The 16,011-nt window shown below is 42.0% G+C and overlaps 1 long non-coding RNA gene across 1 annotated transcript; it reads left to right on the top strand.

Annotated features, from left to right (window-relative positions):
- The first annotated feature begins 1,532 nt into the window (after positions 1–1,532).
- Positions 1,533–7,481, top strand: LOC137097401 (uncharacterized). Its single transcript, XR_010910206.1, has 2 exons — positions 1,533–2,280; positions 5,282–7,481. It is a non-coding gene; the product is annotated as an uncharacterized lncRNA (long non-coding RNA).
- Positions 7,482–16,011: the final 8,530 nt, after the last annotated feature.

Here is a 16,011-nt window from a genome sequence, read left to right as displayed (position 1 = left end):
TTCAACTCATCCTTTTTGCATTTAATTGCATTTTGAAAATTTAATTAAGCGCAGTGAAGTATATCAATTTTCTGGCGCAGGCATGTATTGACAGAGAGGAACGCTCCCCCCAAATCTTCCCCAGTTCCATGAAGCAACGCTCTGTTTGCAGAGTAGATAGGACCAGATGGATTGACCTTATAGCTCTAAAGCACCCATGGGCAAACTTGGACCCTCAAGGTGTTTTGGACTCCAACTCCCACAATTCCTAACAGCCAGTAGGCTGTTAGGAATTGTGGGAGTTGAAGTCCAAAACATCTGGAGGGCCCAAGTTTGCCCATATCTGGGTTAAACTCTAGTTATCAACCTAATTTACTTTAAATTGACCCCAATTCATTTGACCCTAATTTATTTCAAACTACAAGAAAGGAGATTCCATCTGAACATGAGGAAGAACTTTCTGACTGTGAGAGCCATTCAGCAGTGGAACTCTCTGCCCCGGAATGTGGTGGAGGCTCCTTCTTTGGAAGCTTTTAAACAGAGGCTGGATGACCATCTGTCAGGAGTGATTTGAATGCAATATTCCTGCTTCCTGCTTCTTGGCAGGGGGTTGGACTGGATGGCCCATGAGGTCTCTTCCAACCCTTTGATTCTATGATCCTTAAATGGAAAGCCCATGAAATCCCAGTAGGATCTATCAATGAGATCCATTTTGGGATGATGTGGATCTTAGATCAATACAGGGCTTCCAATGGCTACTCAAGGATGCCAGTTGACAACATAAGCATCACTGCTGCCATTGACATTCTGGTGGGGATTGGTTGGGGATCTGGAGATGTTTAGCTTGGAGAAGAAAGGGTTGAGAGGTGATATGATACCACTGTGAAAGCCACCCACTATATGGCTATCAGCTTCCTCCCAGTAGACTTAAATCAAGGAAAGGTTTCATGAGAACGTTGTGGTTGTTGTTCATTCATTCAGTCGTTTCTGACTCTTTGTAACCTCATGGACCAGCCCACGTCAGAGCTCCCTGCCGGCCGTCACCACCCCCAGCTCCTTCAGCTCCCTCAAGCCAGTCACTTCAAGGATACCATCCATCAATCTTGCCCTTGGTCAGCCCCTTTTCCTTTTTCCTTCCATTTTCCCCAGCATCATTGTCTTCTCTAATCTTTCCTTTCTTCTCATGATGTGGCCAAAGTACTTCAACTTTGTCTCTACTATCCTTCCCTCCAATGAGTAGTCAGGATTTATTTCCTGGAAGATGGACTAGTTGGATCTTCTTGCAGTCCAAGGCACTCTCAGAACTTTCCTCCAGCACCACAGTTCAAAAGCATCGATCTTCCTTTGCTCGGCCTTCCCTAAGGTCCAGCTCTCACATCCATAGGTGACTACAGGGAATACCATTGCTTTAACTATGCGGATCTTCATTGCCAGTGTGATATCTCTACTCTTCACTATTTTATTGAGATTGGACATTGCTCTCCTCCCAAGAAGTAAGTGTCTCCTGATTTCCTGGCTGCAGTCTGCATCTGCAGTAATCTTTGTATAGGAACGTGATTAAGAAAAATAAATTTCCAGTTATTACAAGTCCCAGAATCCCTGTCTATTGAGAGAGCTTTGCTTGCCAACAGCTGCTGCTGATAGGAAAAAATAATTGCCTGTGCTCAGACACAAGCAGATCTACTCCCACGAAATTCTTTCTGCCTTGGATAAGCAAGCTTACAGATAGGTAAAATTACAGCTCAGGGTCAAACATTCAACAAAAACATGAATATGCTATAATGGTAGAAACAGAACAACCAATCAGAAGTTGCTTACGTGTTGTTTTTACAAGTTTAATATAAAACCATTGTTAAGTGCGACACAAAGGGTGAATGGTCTTTGTTCTTTGACCAGGATGGTCAAGAGGCTATTCATCTCATGTTGATCAACTTGAAATAAAGCCTTGTTGAAAAACCTCATCGGAATCTCATTTCCTCCCTTGCCTTCTGGGCCTGTCACCATAAATTCCCAGTCTCTAACATTTTGGAGGTTCCACCGAGATCTGGGTGGTGAGTGCCCGTTGGCTGGAGGGGGAAGAGATGGTTTTTGGAAACTCAGGGCAACAGCACCTCTTCTTGGCTGCGGTGTAAAGAGTGCGCTGAGAACGGGGCCCCTTCTGATTGACCGGTGGCTCTACACCCTGCGGCCACAGAGTGTGTCCTGTCTGTCTCTGCCGAGAAAGAGGTTCAACAACGCTTGAAGACTGCCGACAGGTCGGAGGAAGGAGGAACCAGGCATTCCAGAGGAGCACCGTCGTGTGTGGGTTGTAAGGCCTTGTTCCTGGGGAAAAAAGCTAGCTGGAGGGAGGCAAGGGGGGGGAAGGAACAGAAATCCCCCAGATAGCTGACTCGTGAGGGTGCCCCAAGACCGAGTTAGGCATTGCTCCCTTGGAAAAAGAAAAGAAAAAAAAAGAAGAAGAAGAGAAACAAAACAGAGGGGGGGGGGAGGAATTGACCCCTTGGAAGTTTAAACAGTTTGCCATGTCAGGGAACTGTAGAAATAAATTGTGTGTGTCTGTGTGTTGCAACACTGGATTGAGATTTGTGCATGTCTGAAGCGCTGTTTTGTGAAAAGGAAAGTGAGAAAAAGGAGTTGGATTCTTGTTATTTCAAATGGAAATCTGTTGTTCCGGTGCTCAGAAAAGGATAGGAATGTGTTTGATGGAAGTATGTGCTAAAAAGAGAGAGCTTTGTGTAAGTTGGCAGATCACTTGAGATATGTATGTCTAAATGACACGGGACTGAGTTTGAAATTTGTGCATTCAAATGATGTAATTGATATTTTACAAGAGAAACTTAGACATGTTGAACTGAAAGGTATATATGGAATGTTAATTGTGTTTGAAGGATTCAAACAAGAAAGAAACAAAAATACTGATTCAATGGGAATTGATGTATGTTCAAAATGCTGCCATTTGAAAAACTGTGTTTTTAAAATGTAAAAAATTTGGGTAATGACAAAACGGGTGATCTTTAAAAGTTTGATGTTCTCTGTTCTGTGTGCAAAGGGGGGAAAAAAGTTTGTGTGTGTGTATGCGTGTGTGTGTGTGTGAATGAGGTTTCTTCCTCTGTGTGTGAACGTACAAAAAGCCTAACAACTAACAAGCATTGTATGTGTGTGAATTTGGAGAATGAATATTATGCTATGTGACATTTTCTGAAATGTTTAAAATCCTAATGTGTTCTGTGTCTATGAAAAATGAATCTTGCACTATGAATATGTATCTGAGATAACATGAAGAATTCGCCCCTTGGGTGCCAGGAATTGGAAAGGAAAAAAGACCCAAAAACAAACTCGTTTTCTGTGTTAAAAAGTTTTTTTTAAAAAAAGCAGGCTATTTAAGAACTTACATTGGTACCAGCCAGGATGGGATCAAATGAAATGGATTGACTGTGTTTTAAGAGTGCATTTTTAAAACTGGAGTTCTAACTTTATTTTTGCTCAAGAAAATGGAAATAATTCTTATGTTTAAAGCAACTGTATGTCATGAGAGAGTGAAATCATGTGCTGGAGTTTTAAAATGTTTTTTTTAAGAGCTGTTTTAAAATGGATGCTATGTGGAGGGCTCCTGCTTTACAGAGCCAGAAGAGAGATAACTGGAAAAGAACATGGTGTTCTCCTGCCATTCTCTGGCAGAAGAGAAAAAAATGGTTATGAATGGTACATTTTAAAAGTATCTAATACCGTTTTGGATTTTTTGTGTTCAAATTTATGAATGCTTACCAGAGCTCCTTGTAGCTTTCTGGTTCAAAGGGGAAAATGCTTCATTTTGCCCTCCCTTCCTTTATGAACTGCTGATGGACATTAACTCCTTGCAGGTTGGGACATTTTGAGGCTTGTGCCGAAAGGGGAAAGTTACATCTGTGTGTGGACCAAGTTTAAAGTTTGGGTTGTTATAAGTTTTTCAGGCTGAATGGCCATGTTCCTGAAGCATTCTCTCCTGACAATTTGCCTGCACCAATGACAGGCATCCTCAGATGTTGAAAGTTTAAACTTTTTCTTTTAGCTATTTAAAGATGCCACACTAGAAACTGTGTGAGAGCTAATAATTTACAGAAAATAGGGATTTCCCTGCAACTTCTCTTGAGACAAAGAAGAGGCACAGGATCCATGTCTAAAATTTGTTTGGGACAAAAGGTGTTTTCGGAGAGTCTGATTTTGTCTCAGGACAACAACTTGCTAGGAGTTGTGGAATTTCAAATGCATTTTCTTTTGAGGGAGGATTCAACCCCTCCTTCTTCGCTCCTTCTCTCTGTTGTTTTGTTGGAGATACAAGATAACTAGATGGTTTTTCTTCTTCATATGACGGTGGGGTGACCGCTGTGGTTTTATGTTAGAAATACATAGAAACTCCCTCAAGATGTCAACGGATAAAATATGTTTTAAGTTAAAACAAAACAAAACTGCCTTTTTAAAAGTCAAGTCGCGAGACATTGATTGTTAAACAGAGTTCTTTACATTGTTTTTGTTTGTTTGGTTTGGTATTTGATTCAAAAGGAAACCAGCAATTGATTTTTACAACAGAATTTACTTTTATGTGGATACAATAACCCTGGACATAAATCAGAGAATCAGAGAATCAGGGAGTTGGGGGAGACCTCATGGGCCATCCAGTCCAACCCCCTGCTAAGAAGCAGGAATATTACATTCAAATCACCCCTGACAGATGACCATCCAGCCTCTATTATAGTTCTTAGCCCGAGGTGGCTATATTTCACAGCTTTCTTCAAACATAGGACAAAATACCTCTACAGATTTTGTTATTTTGACCCAATCCCTCTACAAAGTTACTGAAAGAATTAATTCTAAAATGGGACATTGAACCAGAAAGACAGGGCAGTTTGCCCTGGAGTTGCCAGATTTAAAAGACAATGCCTTACAAAGGAACAAGAAGGTTTTTGTTTTTGTTTTTTTGCCAGATTTGAGAGACATTACCAGCAAAAAGGTTAAACTGTTTATTTAGTTTAAAAAAAAAAAAGCAGGTTGAAGTTGGAAAAGCAAGTCGAAGATGGAATGATAAAGGATTGCTTGCAATAGATGGACAGAGAAATGTGAGATGAATCATAGAAAAGATGAATTGGAAAAGAAAACCGTAAAGAGTTGTTTAAAAGGATGGAGAATGGTCGAGAGGACTTCGAAGTGAGAGATTGTGGAGGCCCGCCAATGAATGGAGTGAAAGCTATCGACGAAAACCGACAGATGGGTAATCAATATCCCCCTCCCCCTTTTCTCTCACTATCTTTCTATTTATCTTTTTCAGCTCTTGAGCTCCTGGTATGAGACCCAGATCCTAAATTGGATATCCAAAAGGCATCATAGCCAGCTGGGAAGCCTAACGGGAGTCCAAAATACAGGAGCCTATCCAAAGCACCACCTGCTGGATAAGACAAGCTAAAGACGTGAGATATGATGACTTTATTTTACAGACTTTCTTTACACAGAGACTGACTTTAGAGACTAGAGACTGCTGGATGTAGAGACTTGTTGGACATAGAGACTTTCTTCATTTTACCTGGAATTTAATAGACTAATTTCTTCAATCAAGAAGGGGAACACATCCCCAGTTTGACTCAGATTGCCTTTATACAGGAGACTAAAGAGACATAAAGGTTGGATACACATGAGTGTGGCCACGTTTGGTCCTGATAATGAAAACTGGATTTCACATATGTGCATGGCCACATTTGGGCCAGACAGCAAGAACTGGACTTGATCAAATTTTACTAAAGAGTATATCCTTTTTAAGTTGAATGATTTATATTGCTGAATCGTTAAAGTGGTTATTGTTACCATTTCGTTCTGATTGCTAAGCTTGATAAGCTTTCATTTGTTTATACTGTTTCAGTCAAGTGTTTACAACTGTGTTTTAGAAAATGTGATGTCAACAGAATGGGAGAAAGATACCCTCCACCAATTGGTAAATTCCATTGCAAAAAGATTGCAAACACAGGTCTGTTGGGTATGATACGAACAAACAGCTCACTTTTAAACACCATAACCATACAACAGACAACTGATCAGACAGATGATCCCAGTTAATTCAATTTGAAAAAGGGGAGGTCTTCACCCCCTTACACCTTTGTACGCCCTTGTGCACCACTTAGCTCAGCCCAAACCTCACTGACAGAAAAGACATCTCACTATGACCGTGCCCCATGTCCAATTGGGACAATACCATAGACGTGACATCACTATACTCCTGTCAGATATATAAGACACAGACCGATACCACTAAACAGAATTTGACATGTGCAGATGATTCCGCATTGCATTGCAACATACATATAAAGACACTGGCAAGATTGGGCCAGGATTCTACTGGATTTACAGAAGTTGGGCAAGAAGGAAAGATACTGCCCCAGTCTGAAATGGCACATGTACAACTTAATCCCTGATTTCTTCCAGATTGAGAGTCTTTGATACAACAGCCGCTTGAGACATAGGACAAAACAATTTGGATGGGCCTGAGTTCAAAGGGCACAAAGTGACACATAACAATGACACTGACAATGCATACTTCACTGGATCACAAAGAATTGGTGCAATCTTGTTTCCATAGATTAAAATAACACTAACACATTTCAGCACAACTAGAGAAATTGACAAACGATACGATAAAAGACACCCAGATGCAACACAGATTGACAATAGACCACCTAAACAGAGAAGGGGGTCTATGCATTTTGTTGCAAAATGAAAAGATGTTTCCAAGATATACACATCATGGTTTCCAGACTTACAATGGTTAAAAGTTTGGTTATGTCTCAAATTGTAATTGTCATAATGCTATTGATATTCTTGTGCTGTTTTACTTTGATGAAAAAGAAGGCTTGATAACTCAAAGCCTTATAGATTCAATAACTGCTAAAAATATGATATCCCTGCATAGAACCCTATACATGCGAATGTCGACACTGCCTGGCTCACATGAAAAAATAGAACAAAGATAGAGATGGCTATGACAAAAGACAATGATATTGTTTATACTACTGATTGCAACGCTCGCTTCAAAGGCTTCGCTTAGCAACAAGAAGAGGAGGGAATATAGGAACGTGATTAAGAAAAATAAATTTCCAGTTATTACAAGTCCCAGAATCCCTGTCTATTGAGAGAGCTTTGCTTGCCAACAGCTGCTGCTGATAGGAAAAAATAATTGCCTGTGCTCAGACACAAGCAGATCTACTCCCACGAAATTCTTTCTGCCTTGGATAAGCAAGCTTACAGATAGGTAAAATTACAGCTCAGGGTCAAACATTCAACAAAAACATGAATATGCTATAATGGTAGAAACAGAACAACCAATCAGAAGTTGCTTACGTGTTGTTTTTACAAGTTTAATATAAAACCATTGTTAAGTGCGACACAAAGGGTGAATGGTCTTTGTTCTTTGACCAGGATGGTCAAGAGGCTATTCATCTCATGTTGATCAACTTGAAATAAAGCCTTGTTGAAAAACCTCATCGGAATCTCATTTCCTCCCTTGCCTTCTGGGCCTGTCACCATAAATTCCCAGTCTCTAACATTTGTACCTAGAAATACAAAGTCTGTCATGAGAACTACCACTCCTCTAAATGTTACTTCAGCAACAGCAAGAATGGGCAGCAAAATCAGTCAATTCCAACTGGATCCCCCCCCCCCCGCTCCCCACGAGGGTCTTCCTCCAGGGCAAACCAAGAATTGACAACTTGGAAGTCCCTGGACAGACTCAAAAGACAACCTGGCTAAATGGCATGACCTAGAAGAATCCTCCATCTTGTTCAACTGTGGAGCAGAACAAACAACTCTGCATCTGTATGCATGCCCACAATGTCTTGCATCATACACAGAGGAAGAATTGTTTACAGCTGTTGCCCCTTTTTGGTCTAAAGCTATTTAGCAGCTTGTTTTCCTGTTATTTTATCAGTTTCAGATAAACTATTTCATGCAATGCTTTCAACACAAAATAAAAACAAAATCTGATTTTTAAATATCTGTTGTGAAGAAGATGGATTAACCTTGTTTTCTACTGCTGTATTATATTTAAGAGATGCCAAATGTCAAACTCCCCACAAGAGGTTGTCTTCCAATGAAGATGGAATATGTTCTGTCGCTGCTGGGCTTGAAATGAAGTGCTTTTAAAACAGGACGTGCAACTTTAGCCCAACAGGAAGCCAGGGGCCCCGAAGAGAAGCCCTTAGAGAATTTCCCCCCATTAAACAGTCTTTAGAAGGCTTGAGCTTAAATACAACCAAGTCTTTTATTGATGAACAATTAAACAGAAACTTCTTTTGTCTTCAAAGATTAAACAAATGCTTCCAGGCTTCAAACAACTGGTGGCTTCTAACTGTTTCTTTGCTTTACTTCCAAGGAAAAACCCTTTCTAGCTCCTCCTAGGCCAACTGTGAACCTAGACCTGACTGATGTGGATCCACTACCGGGCTGAACTGCGTCTCAAAACCGAGTGGACGTACCAGTAGGCCTGTAGTCACTTAGCTGGAGTTCTTGGTGTTTAAAGCTGTTATTCCCTCCGAAATTCCTCAGGGCTGTAAGGCTGTTTCTCTGGAACCTTTGGGAATCTTTAGATGCTCTTAAGACTCCCCCGGGAAGTCTTAAGGGTTGAAGCCTTTGTTCAGGAGAAAGTCTGTACATGTCCTGTACATTGACTTCCTAGCTGAGACTAACTAAAAAATGGCCCCCTTCCCTTCCCAATTGCCCTGAGCAAGGGGCAGGACCAACTCAACGATGATGGACAGGTGGCTTGCCCTATAACTGCAACCAAAAGAAGCCACCTATCTGCAGAGTCTCTGAAACTTAGGACTGCAAACAAACATTCAATGCAAAGCAAACAAAATTGGAGCTCCTGGTACAGCTGTACCAGAACAGAATATGTCTACCTTTGGAGAAGATACAGCAGAAGCCTGACAGACAGTCAAATCCTCTACTGGTTCAGTAGATCAGAGTAGGAATTCAATGAATCGGTGGGAATTGTGGAGATGCACATCTAGTCACAAGCAAGAGTGTTCTAATCTACATTGAGTGCTTTTGATATGCATTGGATGCTCCTGATGACCATCAAGTACTCCTGATCTGCAACTGTGTGCATCTGATACAATTTGATAGACTTCTGGTGTACATTGAACACTTCTCATGCTCACTGAACCCTCCTGATGCACAATGAGAATTCTTGAGCTCATTGCACCCTTGTGCACTGGATATTTCTCATTCACATTGTGCACCTTTAATATACACTTAATACATATGCCTCTAATATACACTTAATACATATGCCACTGGAAACCAGGCAGTGGTGGAGGTGGTTAATAATGATTTCTTGGGCTTAATAATAATACTCTTTTCCGCAGTCAATTTAGAGTGGAGTTAGCGGTAATAAGAACTGACGCTGGCCTTTATTCTCCGACTCCAGTAAATCGAATTTACGTCTTTCCAAAACATATCAGGGGGACGCTCGAAGGAGCGCAGTCAATTCCACAATGAGCTACTGGACCTGCTTAGCTAACAATTGCACGTTTGCCAAATTGAACTTTTTGAAAGCAGGGAATTAGCTGGCATCCAACGCAAATCATTTTAAGTCCTGATGTTCCTGGATCCATCTGCAGACTTATTGATGCAAGTAGCCCATTTTAAAAAATAAAAAAGAGACTCTCTGCTCATAGATTTGGGGGGCTGTAATGAAACCTGTAACTTTCCCATGCTTTGGCAGTAAGTTACTTTTGAAAGCATTATTCTTGAGCTAATAAGAATCAATCAATTATCAATGCAGTAGAGCAGCTCATTAAGCAAGCTTGCGGGTTCCTTCTACTCCTCTTCTTCCTGCGGAGTTAATTGAATGTAAACTACTAGCTATGCAATAGATTCTGGCCCGAACAACCAACTCCAACCCTAACCCTAACTGGAGACAACTGGAGGGATAATGGTGGTTAGCGTACACCACTCCAGCCCCGGTTAATGTAAAAAAGCAATCACACAACTTCCCAGTAGAATTTTACCTTGTTTTGGGGGGCAGTCTATGTGGCCCCTATTGACTTTCCAGAACTCTAGATTCTCTGTCATTTCCCACTTCTGTCTCATTGGTATACCACTGCTATAATTTTGGAGTTGTCTCCCTTCTTGGTATAAAAGAGTCTATCGGATGGGGGGAATGGGGTCACTTTCCCACCAACTTTTCTTGTATGGGTTTTAAGTCTCCTTTTGCAAATGAATCCCCAAAGTCGGAGTGGGCTGCCAGACTCTTAGTCACTCTGAACTCCTGCTGCATCCAAAGCCTCGGCGATAAATGTGCAATTTGTCCTTACCTCCCGAGTGGAAGCTGGAGCGGGAAAAGAGCCTCTTGTGGGATGACTCAGGTACATCTTTCTTCACGCCCCCAGAGCAAGGAGGGTGTGAGCTGGGAGAACACTGCTTTGCCCCATAATAGCAGTATCGATCCTGTAATGCAATAAAAAAGAGAGGAACTGCTTTAATATTTTTTGTCAGAGATGATAATTAAACTTTCAGGCACCGTGTGTGTTCTTTTTGCAAGGAGTTAAGGGGGAAACCAGACCAGCCTTCTCTAATCAGATGCTCCATTCAGGTCTTGAACTACACTTCCTATTATTCCATTTTCTGGTTGCTTCTGGAATGAGAAGATGGAATAATAGGAAGCGTAGTTGAAGACCTGAATGGAGCATCTGGTTAGAGAAGGCTGGTCTGATTTCCCTCTCTCTGCCACTGCCAGAAGGAACAGAGAGCTTCATCTATGCTGATGATCGTGCCATTACTGCTCAAGCAGGGAGCTTTGAGATGGCTGAACAGAAGCTCTCCGAAGCTCTAGGCGCCCTTACTGCCTATTACAGGGAAAACCAGCTGATCCCTAACCCATCTAAAACAAAGACATGTGCTTTTCATCTCAAGAACAGACAAGCATCCCGAGGTCTGAGGATCACCTGGGAAGGAATCCCACTGGAGCATTGCAGCACACTCAAATACCTGGGAGTCACTCTGGACCGTGCTCTGACCTCCAAGGAGCACTGCCTGAATATCAAGCAAAAAGTGGGCACTATAAATAACATCATACAAAAGCTGACTGGCACAACCTGGGGATCACAACCAGATACAGTGAAGACATCTGCCCTTGCGCTATGCTACTCTGCTGCTGAGTATACATGCCCAGTGGGGAACACATCTCACCACGCTAAAACAGTGGATGTGGCTCTTAATGAGACATGCCGCATCATCATGGGGTGTCTGCGCCCTACACCACTGGAGAAATTACACTGTTTAGCCGGTATTGCACCACCTGACATCCGCCGGGAAGTAGCAGCCAATAGTGAAAGGACCAAGGCAGACACATCTCCTGCTCATCCCCTGTTTGGATATCAGCCAGCATGTCAATGACTTAAATCAAGAAATAGCTTTCTAAGATCTACAGAGACACTCACTGGAACACCCCAGCAAGCGAGAGTCCAAAAGTGGCAGGCCTCAATCAATGGCTGATATCAAATGAGAGACTCCCCCCTGGGCACACAGAAGACTGGGTGACTTGGAAGGCACTGAACAGACTGCGCTCTGGCACCACGAGATGCAGAGCCAACCTTCAGAAATGGGGCTACAAAGTGGAATCCACGACATGTGAGTGTGGAGAAGAGCAAACCACTGACCACCTGCTGCAATGCAACCTGAGCCCTGCCACATGCACAAGGGAGGACCTTCTTGCGGCAACACCAGAGGCACTCCAAGTGGCCAGATACTGGTCAAAGGACATTTAATCAGCTACCAAGCTTGCAAACTCTGTTTTGTCTAATTGTTAAAAATTTGTTAAAAATGTAATACAATTGTCTGGTTGATACTGACACGATAAAATTATTCCATCTGGAAATAGAGGGAGTTAGAGTATAAAATATGTGAGAAGAGCTATCAGGACTTGAAAGCTGAACTAGAAAGTGCTCAGGAAATACACCAACACTCCCATAGGACTGATTCCTATTTTTTTTCACTCTGAAAACCCAACATCATTTTCATGAGAATGATGATGGAAAGCACAGTCTTTCCTTTCTGTTGCTTTCTGTTCAGAACTGCCATTCCTCTCTCACTCCTTTTCACATGAAGGCAAAGAGCTTGGAAGCAGCTAGTTACAATTAATTAGTTACTTGTAATTGGATGAATTGTTTAAAACCAGAGAAGGAGAATCATAGAATCATAGTACATAGTTGGGAGAGTCCACATGGGCCATCCAGTCCAGCCCCCTGCCATGCAAGAAAGCACAATCAAAGTACCCCTGACAGATGGCCATCCAGACTCTGTTTAGAAGTTTCTAAGGAGGGGGGCTTCTACCACACTCTGAAGCAAAATAGCTCTTCTCATGGTCAGGAAGTTTCTCCTAATGTTCAGGTGGAATCTCCTTTCTGATAATTTGAACCCATGGCTCCTAGTCCCAGTTTCAAAAGCAGCACAAAACACGTCTGCTCCTGCTTCCTCATGACACCTTTTCACATATTTATACACTAGCCGTCCCCTGCCACGCATTGCTGTGGCCCACATGGGGGTTCTGTGTGGGAGGTTTGGCCCAATTCTATCGTTGGTGGGGTTCAGAATGCTCTGTGATTGTAGGTGAACTATAAATCCCAGCAAATACCACTCCCAAATGTCAAGATTCTATTTTCCCCAAACTCCACCAGTGTTCACATTTGGGCATATTGAGTATTTGTGTAGGGTTTGGTCCAGATCCATCACTGTTTGAGTCCACAGTGATCTCTGGATGTAGGTGAACTACAACTCCAAAACCAAAGGACACTGCCCACCAAACCCTTCCAGTATTTTCTGTTGGTCATGGGAGAACTGTGAGCCAAGTTTGGTTCAATTCCATTGTTGGAGGGGTTCAGAATGGTCTTTGATTGTAGGTGAACTATGAATCCCAGCAACTACAACTCCCAAATGGCAAACTCAATTTTTTTTGAGTGAAGGACATACATTGGGTTGTTAGGTCTCTTGTGTCCACATTTGGTGTCAATTCGTCCAGTGATTTTTGAGTTCTGTTAATCCCTCAAACGAACATTACATTTTTATTTATATACATGATGGCCTGACAGTTTTTAGGTGTGCCCTGTTATTGACTGGGAAATTTCCTTGTTGGGAGATGACCTGGTGTTTCCGATTGTTTCCTGGCTGGAGTTCCCCTGTGTTTTAGTTTTTTTTTTTTTTAAAAAAATACTGTTATAATTTTAGAGTTTTGTTGAGTACTGGTAGCCAGATTTTGTTCATTTTCATGGTTCCTTCCTTTCTGTTGAAATTGTCCACATGCTTGTGGATTTAAATGGCTTTTTTGTGTAGTCCAACATGATGGTTGTTAGAGTGGTCCAACATTTCTGTGCTCAATGTATTGTTGAAGGCTTTCATGGCTGGAATCACTGGGTTGTAGGTTTTTTCGGGCTATATGGCCATGTTCTAGAGGCATTCTCTTCTGACATTTCGCCTGCATCTATGGCAAGCATCCTCAGAGGCAGTGAGGTCTGTTGGAACTAGGAAAATGGGTTTATATATCTGTGGAATGACCAGGGTGAGACAAAGAATTCTTGTCTATTGGAGCTAGGTGTGAATGTTTCAACTGACCACCTTGATTAGCATTTGATGGCCTGGCAGTTGTTTGGTGTGGCTTGTTGGTGCCTGGGGCAATCTTTTGTTGAGAGGTAATTAGATGTCCCTGATTGCTTCCTCTCTGTTGTTTTGCTGTTGTAATTTTAGAGTTTTTTTTAATACTAGTAGCCGGATTTTGTTCATTTTCATGGTTTCTTCCTTTCTGTTGAAATTGTCCACATGTTTGTGGATTTCAATGGCTCCTCTGTGTAGTCTAACATGGTGGTTGTGAGAGTGGTCCAGCATTTCTGTGTTCTCAAATAAAATGCTGTGTCCAGGCTGGTTCATCAGGTGCCCTGCTTTGTCTGACTTCTCTGGTTGAAGTGGTCTGCAGTGGCTTTCATGTTCCTTGATTTGGGTTTGGCCAATGCTACGTTTGGTGGTCCCTATGTAGACTTGTCCACAGCTGCATGGTGGACGATAAACTCCTGCAGAGGTGAGAGGATCCCTCTTGCCCTTAGCTGAACATAGCATTTGTTGGATTTTCTTAGTGGGTCTGTAGATAGTTTGTATGTTCTCCCTTCCACAGATATATAAACCCAATTTTCCAGTTTCCAACAAACATCACAACCTCCGAGGATGCTTGTCACAGATGCAGGTGAAACATAAAGAGAGAATGCTTCTAGAACATGACCACAGAACCCGAAAAACCTACAACAGCCCAGTGATTCCAGCCATAAAAGCCTTCAACAATACATTTTTGTAATCGATTGCACATGCCTAATATGTGCATTTGGATTTCTAGAATGTGGATGCACCCTTGGAAATTCTCACTGATCAAGGGGTTAAAACTGTCTTGACTGACAATAAATATACATGTTTCTGGCCCACCTTATCTGTCCAAACGTATCTTCCTCTATAAACCATCAAGGTCTTTACGATCTTCTGGAGAGGCCCTGCTCTCAGTCCTACCACCTTCTCAGTCGCGCTTGGTGGGGAAGAGAGACAGGCCTTCTCTGTGGTGGCCCCCAGGCTATGGAACTCTCTCCCTAATGAGGTTAGGTTTGCCCCCTCCCTCCTGACCTTCAGGAAGCAATCCTGGCTTTGGAACCAGGCATTCGCAGATTGATGGACTGAACTGGTAAAGACTAAGAGTTTTTGGACCAAAATGTTTGGATTGAGTTGGATGATGTTTTTAACTCGGCGAACTGTCTTTTATATTTATTTTATAACTTATTTATTATGTATATAATAATAATAATAATAAACTTTTATTTATGCCCCGCTACCATCTCCCGAAGGACTTGGTGCGTCTTACAAGAAGCCGAGCCCAAATACATCAATAAAAAAGCAAACAACAACAATACAGAGAATAATAAACTCATAAACAAAGCAATAATCAGTAGCAATAACACCACGACGCATTAAAAACCTATGGCGGGCCAATTAAAATTTTAAAAATGCTGGGCATGACAAGGTGACATATAACTAGGGTAGGTATTTGGAGAGAGATGGAGTGAGCAGACAATCCTAGATCATTAGTAAAGTGCAATTAGGGACATGTTGCTTGGGTTTCCATATTCTGGGAAGGCACACTGAAACAACCACGTTTTCAGGCTCCTCTTAAAGACTGCCAAAGTTGGGGCATGCCTAATATCCTTGGGGAGTGAGTTCCAGAGTCGAGGGACCACCACCGAGAAGGCCCTATCCCTCATCCCCACCAATCGCGCTTGCGATGGAGGTGGGATTGTGAGCAGGGCGTCTCCAGATGAATGAAGAGATCATGTGGGATCGTACATAGAGATGCGGTCACGCAGGTAGGTGAGTCCCAAACCGTTTAGGGTTTTGTAGGTAAGCCCATGCACCTTGAATTGGGACCGGAAAATGAACGGCAGCCAATTGCATGTTGTTTCTAAAATGTCATTTATTGCGTAGCATTGAATTCTTGCTGTTCTAAGCTGTTCCGAGTCCCTCCACGGAAGTGGAGAAGAATGGGATATAAAAGTTCTAAACAAACAAACAAACAAATAAATAAATACAACAGCCAAAACAGGAAAAAAGAAGGAATGTAACATGTGTGAATAAAGTATGTTGGGTTTTGCTCAAAAATTTATTATTCCCATTGGAAAAACCTGAGTGAAATTTCTGCAAAATGGGTTCCAGTGTGCAAAAAAAGGCAGCCATTCCCAATGCATATTTTCTTTCTTCTCTCTCCAAGTGCAGAGGAAAAGTCTGGAAGTCTTTTGTTGCTCTTGCATGTGAGCAAGCTTTACATTCCCACCTCAGAGGGTGGTTAATGCAAGAAAAGAAGCCACACCTGCAATTACACCACAATTGCTACAGCTTGAAAAAAATAAGGTGAGAACAACATCTTTCCAGCAGGTGATTTTTTCCCCTCACAATACTGACTAATCTGTACTCATAAAGTTGCTGAGATCCCAT

This window comes from Anolis sagrei, chromosome 6 (genome assembly GCF_037176765.1).
Source record: "Anolis sagrei isolate rAnoSag1 chromosome 6, rAnoSag1.mat, whole genome shotgun sequence".
Lineage (NCBI taxonomy): Eukaryota > Metazoa > Chordata > Lepidosauria > Squamata > Dactyloidae > Anolis > Anolis sagrei.
The sequence above is the reverse complement of the archived record's forward strand: the minus strand, read 5'-3'. Positions and strand labels throughout refer to the sequence as shown.